This window comes from Anomaloglossus baeobatrachus, chromosome 3 (assembly GCF_048569485.1).
Source record: "Anomaloglossus baeobatrachus isolate aAnoBae1 chromosome 3, aAnoBae1.hap1, whole genome shotgun sequence".
Taxonomy (NCBI): Eukaryota; Metazoa; Chordata; class Amphibia; order Anura; family Aromobatidae; genus Anomaloglossus; species Anomaloglossus baeobatrachus.
Window position 1 is genome coordinate 112864010 of NC_134355.1, and position 14191 is coordinate 112878200.

Consider the following 14191-nt stretch of genomic DNA (forward strand, 5'->3'; position numbering starts at 1 on the left):
GGGAGACCCCTGGTCAGATCGCCCTCATCACACGCTGCGTGCCGGGCAGGGAGCGATCCTGCAGCTCCGCACAGTGCAGGCAACGGAACGCAGGAATCTCTCCTCTGTTCCCTGCCCGACACCTTTCTCTATGACACATGCGCGCCCTGATATTGTCAGTATGGCGCGCGTGTGTCATTTGAAAAGTTCCCGCCCGGCAGGAGAAGAAGCTGCAGCATCTGGGGTCCGTACGGAGAGAAGCAGCAGCAGGGTCCCGTACTCAGAGAAGCAGCGGCGGGGGCCCGTACAACTACAGCAGTGGCGGGTGCTCCTAGGAAAACAGCATCGGCGCAGCCTGGGCATGTGAAAGAGAAGCAGCTCAGCGGGGGGGCTCATATGGAGGTGCCTGAGGAGGGACAGTAAGAAGGGAGAGGTGAGTGGTTACTAGTAACCTGCGGGGACAATGGGGGGCGGGCGGGGGGTCACTGTTGACAAATATTTGGGGTGTAGTGGTGTAGTATATGGGAATGTAGTTTTACAGGTGTGGTATATGGGGGGGTGTAGTGGTGTAGTATATAGTGGTGTAGTTTTATAGGGGTGTAGTGGTGTAGTATAATGCAGGTGTATATAGGGGTGTAGTGGTGTAGTATATTACAGGTGTAGTATATAGTGATGTGGTGGTGTAGTATAATACAGGTGTAGTATATGGGGTGTAGTATAATACAGATGTATATAGGCGTGTAGTGGTGTAGTATATAGGGGTGTATTATATTACAGGTGTACTATATAGTGATGTAGTGGTGTAGTATAGTACAGGTGTAGTATATAGGGGTGTAGTGGTGTAGTATATTACAGGTGTAGTATATAGGGGTGTAGTATATTACAGGTGTATTTAGGGGTGTAGTGGTGTAGTTTATCACAGGTGTAGTATAATACAAGTGTAGTATAAAGGGGTGGAGTGATGTAGGTTATCACAGGTGTAGTATATAGTGATATAGTGGTGCAGTTTATTACAGGTGTAGTATATAGTGATGTAGTACCGTATATTACAGGTGTATATAGGGGTGTAGTGATGTAGTCTATAGTGGTATAGTATATAGAGGTGTAGTTTATTACAGGTGTAGTGTATAGGGATGCAGTGATGTATATTACAGGTGTAGTATGTGGCGGGTGTAGTGATGTAGTATATGGGGATTGTGCGTGTGTGTATGTATGTATACAGTGTGTATGCGTATATATATATATTATATACACACACATTATATATATATATATATATATGCGTGCGTGCATGTGTATGTGTATATATGTGTGTGTGTATATATATACAGGGCCGTATTTGGAGTTTATGCTGCCCTAGGCACTGTCAGTGGTGGCTCCCCCTTCTGATCAGTCAGATTAAGGGTATGTGCACACAGCATTTTGTTTTCAGACAGAACCGCTCTGTAACCCGCCCAAAAAACCCAAACTCTAAATATAAAAAGAATGAACTCCTATACTACAATATAAAAGTGACTTGCTGTCCATATGTTCAGTCTTTGGAGCTTTTTACCGGGTCAGGTTTCCTCACACATGAAGCGGCTGAAAGTGACCGGTCCATTATATGGGCGGCTTCTGCTTGGATGCCGCTTACTAGTTTATTTAAAAAAATAAGTAAAATCCAGTAGCTAAAAGATGTTGGAAAAAACAACCAAGAAGCAACAGCAAAAAAAAAAAAAAAATTTGCTTCAGGATAAAATGACGACTATGTCCTCAAACGTCTTGTGTCTGAATAACTCAGGGGGTTCACAGACATCTACAAGACGTGTGCACGTGCCCTGAGGGTGCCCAAAGCCTTCAGATAGTAGTTAAAACATCCATACACATTAACCTAAAGTTGTCCAAACCCACCAATATCGACAGGTTATGCTGACAGTCCTTTGTGAATGGCGGCTCTAACTTCTGATTGTCGGGGGAATAAGGATCCAGCACGTCTGATTACAGAGTGTAGATCCTATTATCCTCTAAATGATAAGCTGCTGCCGGAGATGTCTAGCAGCGGCGCTAATAGAGAACACAGGAACACTTAGCAGAATGTGCTCCTGTATATTGGAGAGCCAAGCAAGATAGGTGTCGGACAAAACATCAGACTATAGTGTATGGGGGCTTTAGTCTCTTACTTATTCGGCTGACAGACATGCAGATAGCTGTATTTTTAGTCCAGCACACTGCCCTATGTTTTAGGAACAAGACTAATAAGGTAAAGATTACAACAGCCACATGACTATCACCAGAACCACCACCAGTACAGTAATACATCACTAAAACCACACTAAATACAAGAATACATCACCAAAACCACAGTTAGTACAGTAATACATCAGCAGAACTACTGTCAATACAGTAATACATCACCTAAACCACCCTAAAGACAATAATACATCGCCAAAACCACCATTAGTACATGGATACATTGCCAACTTCGTACAGCAATCAAGTGCAGTGTCAGGTTAGACCCATATACATATATGTATTGCACTAACGTACAATTCCCAGTAAGTCCTTAACAATGGTAAGGAGATGCTGGTAGTGTCGCGTGCGGGGAGGAGGGTATCAGCACACTACGCTCACCCCCTTCTGCTCGGGTCCGGCGGCCGCTGCTCAGTGGTGGCTCGAGCTGTAGGCCGGATCCCGGGGGTTTCTCGAGCGGCACTCCTCGCCCGTGAGTGAAAGGGGGTTGTTGGGTGTGGGGATGATTATTGTCCGTGACGCCACCCACGGTTGTGGTGATTTCACCACCGCTGCTCAATACGGGGGTCCCGGGGATGGTGATGCGGAGCAGCCAGGTGTTGTGTTGCCCCTCCGTGGGTAGGGGTTGGTGATCCCGGGGCCCGGTGATGGCTTGGGAGGTGCGGGGCCTGGTGGGCGCAGGGACGCGGGGGCAGCGTTGTGCCTTGCGGCACTGTGGTACTCACTCAGCCTGAGACGTGGACACAGTTTTACGGTAAACCAAACGGCTGGTAGGGCGGTCCCACAGACGGCTGCACCTGCACTCCTGGTAGGTGACGGTGATGTCCCTCTTCCTTGCACCTATGATTGACTTGTGGTAGCGGTGGATTCCCTCCGGTTACCCGCTCCCCGGCTTCAATCTGGGCCGGAGGAGCCCTACACTTTGCCCGCAGGCGCTGGCCCTGAGAAACTGGTGCCGTGGCGGTGGCGGTGTCTCTCCGATTCAGGTTGGGCTGTTGCCTTCAATCGGGACTTGGTTGTTGGGGGATCTACGTCCCCTTCACTGACGGATTCGGCAAATTTGGCGACTCCTAGCCTTGCCGGGGTCCGAGAGGCCCCTGCCCTGGTGCTGACTGTCCTTCGGAACACTGCTCCAGACCACCGGGCACACAGCCAACGGGGTCCTTCCAGGAACTTCCAAACGGTCCCCCTCCAGACAGTCACCGCCGTCGCTGACCTTGCTGATCTGGCCCTCCACAAAGCTGGACCCTTCAGGCTTTCTTTCTTTACTGTCACTTCACTTGCTTTCCTCCTTTACCACTTTTCTGCTTTCACTGCTTGTTTACTCTCTCACTTTAGCTCCTCACACTTGCTCCTCCCTGAGCTTTCTGCCTGGTTTCTCCCGCCTCCAGAACTGTGACCTCCTCGGTGGGCGGAGCCAACCGCCTGGCCCACCCCCTGGTGTGAATCATCAGCCTCTGGAGGAAGGCAACAAGGATTTGTAGTTAAGCTGTGATGTGCCTACCTGGGGTGTGGGGTGTGGTGGTGTTGTGACCTGTGACCCCTGGCTTGCCCAGGGCATCACATTCCCCCTTAGCAAAATGCAGACCGTCCGCGGGCTGCCGTCCTACACCGGTTTTATTTTTCTGAAAAAGATAACATTTGTAAATTAACATATATACATTTTTAATAACTCTTCCCAAGACGGGAGGCACATTTTCTTAAACGTTGCAACGGTTTACGGTTACGGTTTCCGCTCTCTCCCACCCAAGCAACCTGGCCCTGATGCTGCCCCTAAAGCCCAGGCAGCACCCCTTGACCCACAGTCCAGCACATGTTACCCGAGCGGGATCTGTCCTTCCCTCCAGAGGGTAGCCACCGGTTCCTTTGGTGGCTGGGCCCCAGCCTGCTCCGCTCAGGGCCCTCCCTCCAACCTGCCTCTCCGGAGGCGGCATTGCGGAAAACGGTAACGGTAAACAACTTATTTACAAGCCACTTAACGTTTGTGGTGCCCTGCAAGTTCACGGGCTTGTCCATAAGGAGTCCCTTATGCAAAACAACTTTTAACGGTCCCCACAGGGACAATGGTGCCGGCTCCGGCCGGTTGCAAATCTCGGTAAATCAGGTGAAGTACTCGGTCATCATCATTTTTCATCATCAGAACTTTCAAAACTTTTCAAACTTTTAAACACACTGACTTCTGGTCCCAACGGGGACAACTTTTAGGCGGAGGGCCGCCGGCTTAGCAGTCCATCCTCAATCGTGGGGCTCTAGTGCCACCCTCACATGGTGCACCGCCCTGGACCCCAATGGTAGCTCGCTGCAGGCGATCTTCTTCCATATTCATGCGGGCATGCACATCCGCTCTACACCCCTCTCGGGCATCGATCTCCCTGCGCAGCTGCTGTTGCCGTCGCTCCCAGCCGGGAGCACTTTCTGTTTGCTCCGGTTCAGCGTGTGCGGGGGACGGGCCCAGCCAGAGTCCCTCCGTGTCGGCTACGACCAGCACCTTCAGTAATAAGGGACCCAGCTGTGACATGGCCTGCTCTGCCTCCTGGCAGCTGCATCCCCGCCGTGCCTCCGGTGCATCTTTGCTGACGGCCTCAGCCTCCGGCTCCTTCCATTGAAGCGGATCAGGGTGGTCACGATCTTCTGCTGCAGGTCTGTCCGCCGGGGCGGATTGGCAGGGTACCGCTACCGGTGGTGGTGGTAGCGGGCCTAGTGGCGGGGCAGCAGCAGCCAACACGGGTAGCGGGGGAGGTAGCAGGGCGAGCGGGTATGGACCGGGTCCCTCAGCCGCGATGACCGACCCACTAGGGGCACAGGGGCGTGGGTCACTTACCCTCCCTTCCAAGACTCCCTCCGTCTCGCGTCTCCGTATGGCCGCCACCACTTCCACCATGTCGGCCTCCCACTCCTCCATGAGGAGCTGCATGCGGACCTGCAGATGGCTGCTTAGCTGGACGGTCCGGACTTCCACCCGCGCCGCGATGCCAGGTGCGGGGACCACGGTGTTGTTGGTCGGACTCAGCATCTTTAGCAGCGGCTTCTTCCAGGAACCAGTAACTGGCCGCAGAGTCCTGGCGTCCCTGCTTCTATAGCCGCGGCTACATGCGTCCAGCCGCCATCGCGTCCCCCTTAGCTCTTTCCGGCCCCTCCTCTCTCGGGGCGGGGTTTTGGCCTTCGCGCCTCTACTGGTCGAGAAGACGCTCGAGCGGGAACTTTTCGCGCCAAAGATGGCGGCTTCTGAAATTTTTCTGCCGGATACCTCCGGCGGTAACAAGGCGCACCTCTACCAGACAGCAGAGCGGTAAGATCCTGTTCGTGACGCCAAGTTGTCGCGGGCGGGGAGGAGGGTGTCAGCACACTACGCTCACCCCCTTCTGCTCGGGTCCGGCGGCCGCTGCTTAGTGGTGGCTCGAGCTGTAGGCCGGATCCCGGGGGTTTCTCGAGCGGCACTCCTCGCCCGTGAGTGAAAGGGGGTTGTTGGGTGTGGGGATGATTATTGTCCGTGACGCCACCCACGGTTGTGGTGATTTCACCACCGCTGCTCAATACGGGGGTCCCGGAGATGGTGATGCAGAGCAGCCAGGTGTTGTGTTGCCCCTCCGTGGGTAGGGGTTGGTGATCCCGGGGCCCAGTGATGGCTTGGGAGGTGCGGGGCCTGGTGGGCACAGGGACGCGGGGGCAGCGTTGTGCCTTGCGGCACTGTGGTACTCACTCAGCCTGAGACGTGGACACAGTTTTACGGTAAACCAAACGGCTGGTAGGACGGTCCCACAGACGGCTGCACCTGCACTCCCGGTAGGTGACGGTGATGTCCCTCTTCCTTGCACCTATGGTTGACTTGTGGTAGCGGTGGATTCCCTCCGGTTACCCGCTCCCCGGCTTCAATCTGGGCCGGAGGAGCCCTACACTTTGCCCGCAGGCGCTGGCCCTGAGAAACTGGTGCCGTGGCGGTGGCGGTGTCTCTCCAATTCAGGTTGGGCTGTTGCCTTCAATCGGGACTTGGTTGTTGGGGGATCTACGTCCCCTTCACTGACGGATTCGGCAAATTTGGCGACTCCTAGCCTTGCCGGGGTCCGAGAGGCCCCTGCCCTGGTGCTGACTGTCCTTCGGAACACTGCTCCAGACCACCGGGCACACAGCCAACGGGGTCCTTCCAGGAACTTCCAAACGGTCCCCCTCCAGACAGTCACCGCCGTCGCTGACCTTGCTGATCTGGCCCTCCACAAAGCTGGACCCTTCAGGCTTTCTTTCTTTACTGTCACTTCACTTGCTTTCCTCCTTTACCACTTTTCTGCTTTCACTGCTTGTTTACTCTCTCACTTTAGCTCCTTACACTTGCTCCTCCCTGAGCTTTCTGCCTGGTTTCTCCCGCCTCCAGAACTGTGACCTCCTCGGTGGGCGGAGCCAACCACCTGGCCCACCCCCTGGTGTGAATCATCAGCCTCTGGAGGAAGGCAACAAGGATTTGTAGTTTAGCTGTGATGTGCCTACCTGGGGTGTGGGGTGTGGTGGTGTTGTGACCTGTGACCCCTGGCTTGCCCAGGGCGTCACAGTAGTTGTTACCAGCCATCATTAGACTGTGGACCACATAGGAACCACAATACTGATTAGTCACAGACAGTAGACTTAACTTTTGGAGGATATCTTATATGTTTGGGTCCATTAATTCTGAGTAGATTAGTAGTGCAGAGGTGGGCTCAGTAGGGAGAAGTGGCCTCATGGGGTGGGACTTGAGACCCCCACCAAATGCTCAAAAGACCTCTTAAGTGCACAGCTCAGGAGACAGGACTATGAAATTCTACTCCTGGCATCCATTCTGTCTGCATGTTCTGGTTCTCTGAAACACTGGGGGCCACAGTGGTCGGACCCCCCAGCGATTGGAAAGTTATTCCCCATCCCAAGGATAGGGGATAAGTTTCCAATGTGAAAAAAACCCTTTAAAGCAGCATAAACACACCAGCCAAAGATGGGAAACTGATCAACCAATGAATGAGCAAAAACTTTCATTCGTTGGGCGAGAAGATTTTTAAGCTGACTGAAAGGTCAAAAATGACACCTAGACTGCAGAAATATTTATATGAGGGATGTGGTCTGTGGAGAAATAATGCCCCCCATATAGAGTTCAGCTTAAAACAAACCGGTCACATAATTTTTTTAATATTAAAGTAACCCAAATGTTTTGTTTGTCAGAAAATGTGCATCGCCTACACTGCGTCACTAACAAGACATTGGGGGCAGTTTAATATCGAAAAACGGTGACAGGTTCCCTTTAATATTTACTGAAAAAGCCACTTATATTTGATATGAAAATGAGAACATTTCTGTGCACCCTCAGCGCAGCCTAAGCCTGGGTGCACCAATACCACCGAATATAGGAAAATAGCCAAGCCTTTGCCTTGATTAACAGTGATCCATTGGTAAGAGTGAGCACTATAACATCAGATCTCCTGTCTGCACTGCACCCAACACAGGAGGAGCACAGCAGCACACTCCAAGTGTCAGTGCGAGTGTGCACCCAACACAGGAGGAGCACAGCAGCACACTCCAAGTGTCAGTGCGAGTGTGCACCCAACACAGGAGGAGCACAGCAGCACACTCCAAGTGTCAGTGCGAGTGTGCACATAACACAGGAGGAGCACAGCAGCACACTACAAGTGTCAGTGCGAGTGTGCACACAACACTGGAGGATCACAGCGGCACACTCCAAGCGTCAGTGCAGGTGTGCACACTACAATGGAGGAGCACAGCAACACACTACAAGTGTCAGTGCGGGTGTGCACACAACACAGTAGGAGCACAGCGGCACACTCCAAGTGTCAGTGCAGGTGTGCACACTACACTGGAGGAGCACAGTGGTACACTACAAGTTTCAGTGCGAGTGTGCACACAACACAGTAGGAGCACAGCGGCACAATCCAAGTGTCAGTGCAGGTGTGCACACTACACTGGAGGAGCACAGCGGCACACTCCAAGTGTCAGTGCTGCATTCTGATGCCTGGATCCTATGTCTGTAGCTGCCACTTGATGCACCTGGAATATAGCAAGTGAGCGGCTCCAGTGAGCAGGGGGACACTGTCTGCTCACTTCAACACCCTTCCTCATTGAATCTTCAGCCATATACAGGCAGCAACCAGGTGTCAGAATGTACCTGCAGTCACATTGTGCGCGCACCCACACCGACACTGCATTCACATTATGCACGCACCCACACCGACACTGCAGTCACATTGTGCACGCACCCACACCGACACTGCAGTAACATTGTGCACGCACCCACACCGACACTGCAGTTACATTGTGTGCCCACCCACACTGACACTGCATATATAAAATATTAAGTTAAAACTGTATATGCCAGGGCGACGTCCCCTGTATAAATTTGTCTGTAGATTAATTGCCATTTTGGGAGTAAAAGTAAAATGTCATTGTTCTTAGCAACACATTGTCCAGCATCTCCCAAGACTTCCCTCTTGTTTGGTCTGCTGCAGCACATACTGAAACGGTGCCCGTAAAGGGAATCTGTCACCAGGTTTTTGCTCCCCCATCTGAGACCAGCATAATGTAGAGACAGAGACCCTGATTCCAGCAGTGTATTACTTACTGAGCTGTTTGCTGTTATTTTCTCTGCTGCAGATCTCGCAGTTATACAGAGCTCATGAATATGCGGGACTACCTGCAGCACACCAAGTAGTCCTGTAAGGATAACTACTACTGATTAAAACAGTGATTTTATCAAAACTACACTAACCAGCCCAGTAAGTGACATCAGTGGAATCAGGATTTCTGCCCCTACATTATGCTGCTCTCAAATTAGGTGGCAAAAACCTGGTGATAGACTCTCTTTAAGACAAACAGTATCAATATAATACTGCTCACTAAAGAGTAACCACCATAAGTAAGCCCTAGGCTGGGCCCAAGAATAAATAATTGCCAATTACTGAGCTCACAGCATAAACAATGACCCCCACACCGTGTCACTTATAGCATTCAGCCTCTACATTCTCTCCTATAACATATTCCCACTACACTGTCCCCTCAAATGAAAACCCCCACTGTCCTCCCCACTATGAATTACACCCTCCAGACCTTCCTCATTTATGAACTATGACCCCCACTGTCCCCACCTCTCCATGCAGCACCCACTTCACTGCCCCCCTCATGCTGCCCCACTCTATAATGAACCTTCTACTTTGCATTCTGCATACCGGGCCCTCCCAGGGTCTTAACTGTACGCTCCCCATGCTGCCCCTTCTCCATATCAAGTCCCCTCATGCTGCCCCTTCTCCATATCAAGTCCCCTCATGCTACCCCTTCTCCATATCAAGTCCCCTCATGCTGCCCCTTCTCCATATCAAGTCCCCTCATGCTGCCCCTTCTCCATATCAAGCCCCCTCCACACCAAGCACCCCCCATGGTGCCCCTTCTCCATATCAAGCCCCCTCCATACAGAGCCCTCTCCATACAGAGTCCCCCCATGCTACCCCATTCTCCATACTGCAACCCCCATTCGCTATGCTGTCCACCACCCTCATTTTCCATCCCCCATTCTCCATGCTGCGCACCCCCATCCTGCTCCATCCCCCATGCTGCGCACCCCCATCCTGCTCCATCCCCCATGCTGCGCACCCCATCCTGCTCCATCCACCATACTGCGCACCCCCATCCTGTTCCATCCACCATATTACGCACCCCCATCCTGCTCCATCCACCATATTGCGCACCCCCATCCTGCTCCATCCCCCCATCCTCCATGTTGCGCCCCCCACATAATGCTTCATCCCCCCATCCTCGATGTTGCACCCCCACATCATGCTTCACTCCCCCAGCCTCCATGTTGCACCCTCACATCATGCTTCACTCCCCCAGCCTCCATGTTGCACCCCCACATCATGCTTCACTCCCCCGCCTCCATGTTGCACCCCCACATCATGCTTCATCCCCCCATCCTCCATGTTGCACCCCCACATCATGCTTCATCCCCCCATCCTCCTTGTTGCGCCCCCACATCATGCTTCATCCCCCATCCTTTATGTTTCACCCCCCCACATCATGCTTCATCCCACCATCCTCATGTTGTGCCTCCACATCATGCTTCACTCCCCCAGCCTCCATGTTGCACCCCCACATCATGCTTCATTCCCCCAGCCTCCATGTTGCGCCACCACATCCTTCTCCATTCCCCATCCTCCATGTTGCGCCCCCACATCATGCTTCATCCTCCCATCCTCCTTGTTGCATCCCCACATCATGCTTCATCCCCCCATCCTCCATGTTGCACCCCCACATCATGCTTCATCCCCCCATACTCCATGTTCCACCCCCACATCATGCTTCATCCCCCAGCCTCCATGTTGTGCCCCCACATCCTTCTTCATCCCCAGCCTCCATATTGCACCCCCACATCATGCTTCACCCCCCTGCCTCCATGTTGCACCCCCACATCATGCTTCATCCCCCCATCCTCCATGTTGCGCCCCCACATCATGCTTTATCCCCCATCCTCCATGTTGCACCCCCACATCATGCTTCATCCCACAGCCTCCATGTTAAGCCCCCACATCATGCTTCACTCCCCCAGCCTCCATGTTGCACTCCCACATCATGCTTCATCCCCCCATCCTCCATTTTGCACCCCCACATCATGCTTCACTCCCCCAGCCTCCATGTAGCGCCCCCACATCATGCTTCCCTCCCCCAGCCTCCATGTTGCACCCCCACATCATGCTTCACTCCCCCAGCCTCCATGTTGCGCCCCCACATCATGCTTCACTCCCCCAGCCTCCATGTTGTGCCCCTACATCATGCTTCATCTCCCCAGCCTCCATGTTGTGCCCCCACATCATGCTTCACTCCCCCAGCCTCCATGTTGTGCCCCCACATCATGCTTCACTCCCCCAGCCTCCATGTTGTGCCCCCACATCATGCTTCACTCCTCCAGCCTCCATGTTGTGCCCCCACATTATGCTTCACTCCCCCAGCCTCCATGATGTGCTCCACATCATGCTTCACTCCCCCAGCCTCCATGTTGTGCCCCCACATCATTCTTCACTCCCCCAGCCTCCATGGTGTGCCCCCCCATCATGCTTCACTCCCCCAGCCTCCATGTTGTGCCCCCACATCACGCTTCACTCCCCCAGCCTCCATGTTGTGCCCCCACATCATGCTTCACTCCTCCAGCCTCCATGTTGTGCCCCCACATTATGCTTCACTCCCCCAGCCTCCATGCTGTGCCCCCACATCATGCTTCACTCCCCCAGCCTCCATGTTGTGCCCCCACATCATGCTTCACTCCCCCAGCCTCCATGTTGTGCCCCCACATCATGCTTCACTCCCCCCCAGGCTGTTTGTTCACGTTGCCTTCGGCTGTAAAGCGTTTACCTACTTCAGGCTGAATCTCTGGTCCTCGGCGGCGGCTGAATCTCTGGTCCTCGGCGGCGGCTCCATCTCCGGTCTGCGTCGGCTCCTCCATTTCCTGTCCTCGGCAGCGGCTCCATCTCCGGTCCTCGGCGGCGGCTCCATCTCCGGTCCGCGGAGGCGGCTCCATCTTCGGTCCGCGGTGGTGGTTCCATCTTCGGTCCTCGGCGGCGCCGGCGGCACCATCTTCGGTCCTCGGCGGCGGCGGCTCCATCTCCCGTCATCCTCCGTGCAGCGCTGCTTCACGCTGCTGTGACCCCTGCAGAGTGAGCGCAGTGCGCGGCCGCACGTCGGGGCTGGGAGCTGATTGGAGCCTCACTGACCCGGAAGTGCCGGCGCGCTCACAGCTTCATTTATATTTGCGTGATAGACACGAATATAAATGACTGCGGCGCCCCCTCCCTCATCCAAAAAAACGCAGGATTTCATAAAGAGTTTGGATGAGGGAGGAAGATTTAAAAAAAAAATATATATATATTTTTTTTTTTTTTAGGTTCAGTTTTGGCGCCGCCCCCTGGAAGGCGCCGCCCCAGGCACGTGCCCTCCAGTGCCTAATGGTAAATACGGCCCTGTATATATATATATATATATACACATATATATAAATATATATATATATATATATTTATAATAAACTCGGTTCTGCTATATATATTAGTCCGGCCCTCTAAAACCATCCCAATTTCTCATGCGGCCCCATTGGAAAATTAATTGCCCGCCCCTGCCTTAGATCGTGACATCACAACTAATGAGAACATAAACTCCACCAGCATTGGCAGGGTGAACCAAACTTCCTTATCATTAGACACGTCTCTTGGCAGTTTACACCTTTTCTTGCTCATATTTTACCATTCAAGAGGCAAAGAAAGAAACATTTTTCCATCTAGGAAGGTCACGGCACATTTCACCTATATAACAGATCCTTATTATAGTAGGAACAACTCTATAAGATTCTCTATAAGGTTCTATTATACAATACACTTAGCTTTGAAATATTTTTTTTTAATGCACTTATTTCTGTCTGCACTATCTACCTTACAGATGACATCTTCTCTGGCTGAAGTCATTCCCATTCATTTTGTCACCATGCATAGACATTATGACTTTGCACATCCAAAGTTCGTCTTTGAATTTATGATGCCCTTGAAAATAACAGTGTCATTATAATACCCCTAAATAATATTATCTGCCCTGCATAAGGTCCTAGAATAAAAAATTGTCCCCTCCCCCACACACACATAATTGCCCTTCTCAATAAAATACCCTCAAACACACTGCCTCTCTCGTTAGTATCCTCACACATTGCCCCTCTCCATAATGTCCCCCCACACTGCACTTTTCCATAATATTCTCCCACACTGTCCTTTTCCATAATATGCCCTCATACTGACCCTCTCCATAATATTGATCACACACTGCCCATCTTTATAATATATGCCCCTTTCCCTATTACGCTTCCTTTCTGCTCCTGCTATCTTTACCCCAATAATAATCCATAGATTGAACTTTCAGCTCCTATGTTGAGCACTTACTGTCTCCTGACATGTCTGCCATATCCTTGCTGCCTCTGCCGTGACATCAGCATTGTGATGAGCTCAGCAGTATGATGACCTCATCACACTGCTGCATGTCAGGGCTGGAGCTTAACCCCTTCACCACCTACTCACTCACCACCACAATCACTTTCACCCCTAGGGTGATCCTTATCTGTCGTTTTCTTGGATTTTTAACTTTATGCAACAAATAAAATTGAGAGATTTTTTTTTCTTCATGGAGCTGGACTTCTTTTTTCATTGAAACTGAATTATTATTATTATTATTATTATTATTATGATCCTGCAGGTCAGTACGAGTTCATAGATACCAAATGTGTATAGTTTTATTTTTATCTATATGGGGGAATAAAATCAGAAGTTTGTAAAAATTAAAATTGTGCTTTGGTCGCCATTTCCCGTAGCGTTCTCATTTTTTGGATCTGGGGCTCAGTGACGGCTTGTTTTTTGCGTCTTGAGCTGGCATTTTTAATTATATCATTTTTTTGTAGATGTGATGTTTCTATCGGATGTTATTGTATTTTAATGATATGTTGCGGCAACCAACAAAAAATTAATTTTGGTCATTTAGAATTTTTTTCTTGTTACGCCGTGTACCAACCAGAATAATTGATTTTATATTTTGATAGATTGAGCCTATCTGAATGCAGAGATACCAAATATGTGTCATTTTTATTTTACTAATATTGTTTTAGGGGTGATTTGAACTTTTAGGTTTTTGTATTTTTTTCATATTTTTTAAAACTTATTTTCATTTTTTATTCATTTTTCTAGGCCTCCTAAGAGACTTTATCACTGCACAGTCTGATAGCATCACTCTGATTAGCAGAAATGCTCCTGTTAGTGTCAGTGCTTTCCTGGAATTCACAGGAAACATGTCATGGCAACGACAGGGGTCATCATCTAACCGAAACGCTGCTATGGCAACCCATTAGCGCCCCGTGATTATGTCTCGGGGCCACTGATGGCGGCAGGGAGCGGCACTATCCCCGCTGGAGCGCTTTAGATCACGCTGTCAGAGTTTGATC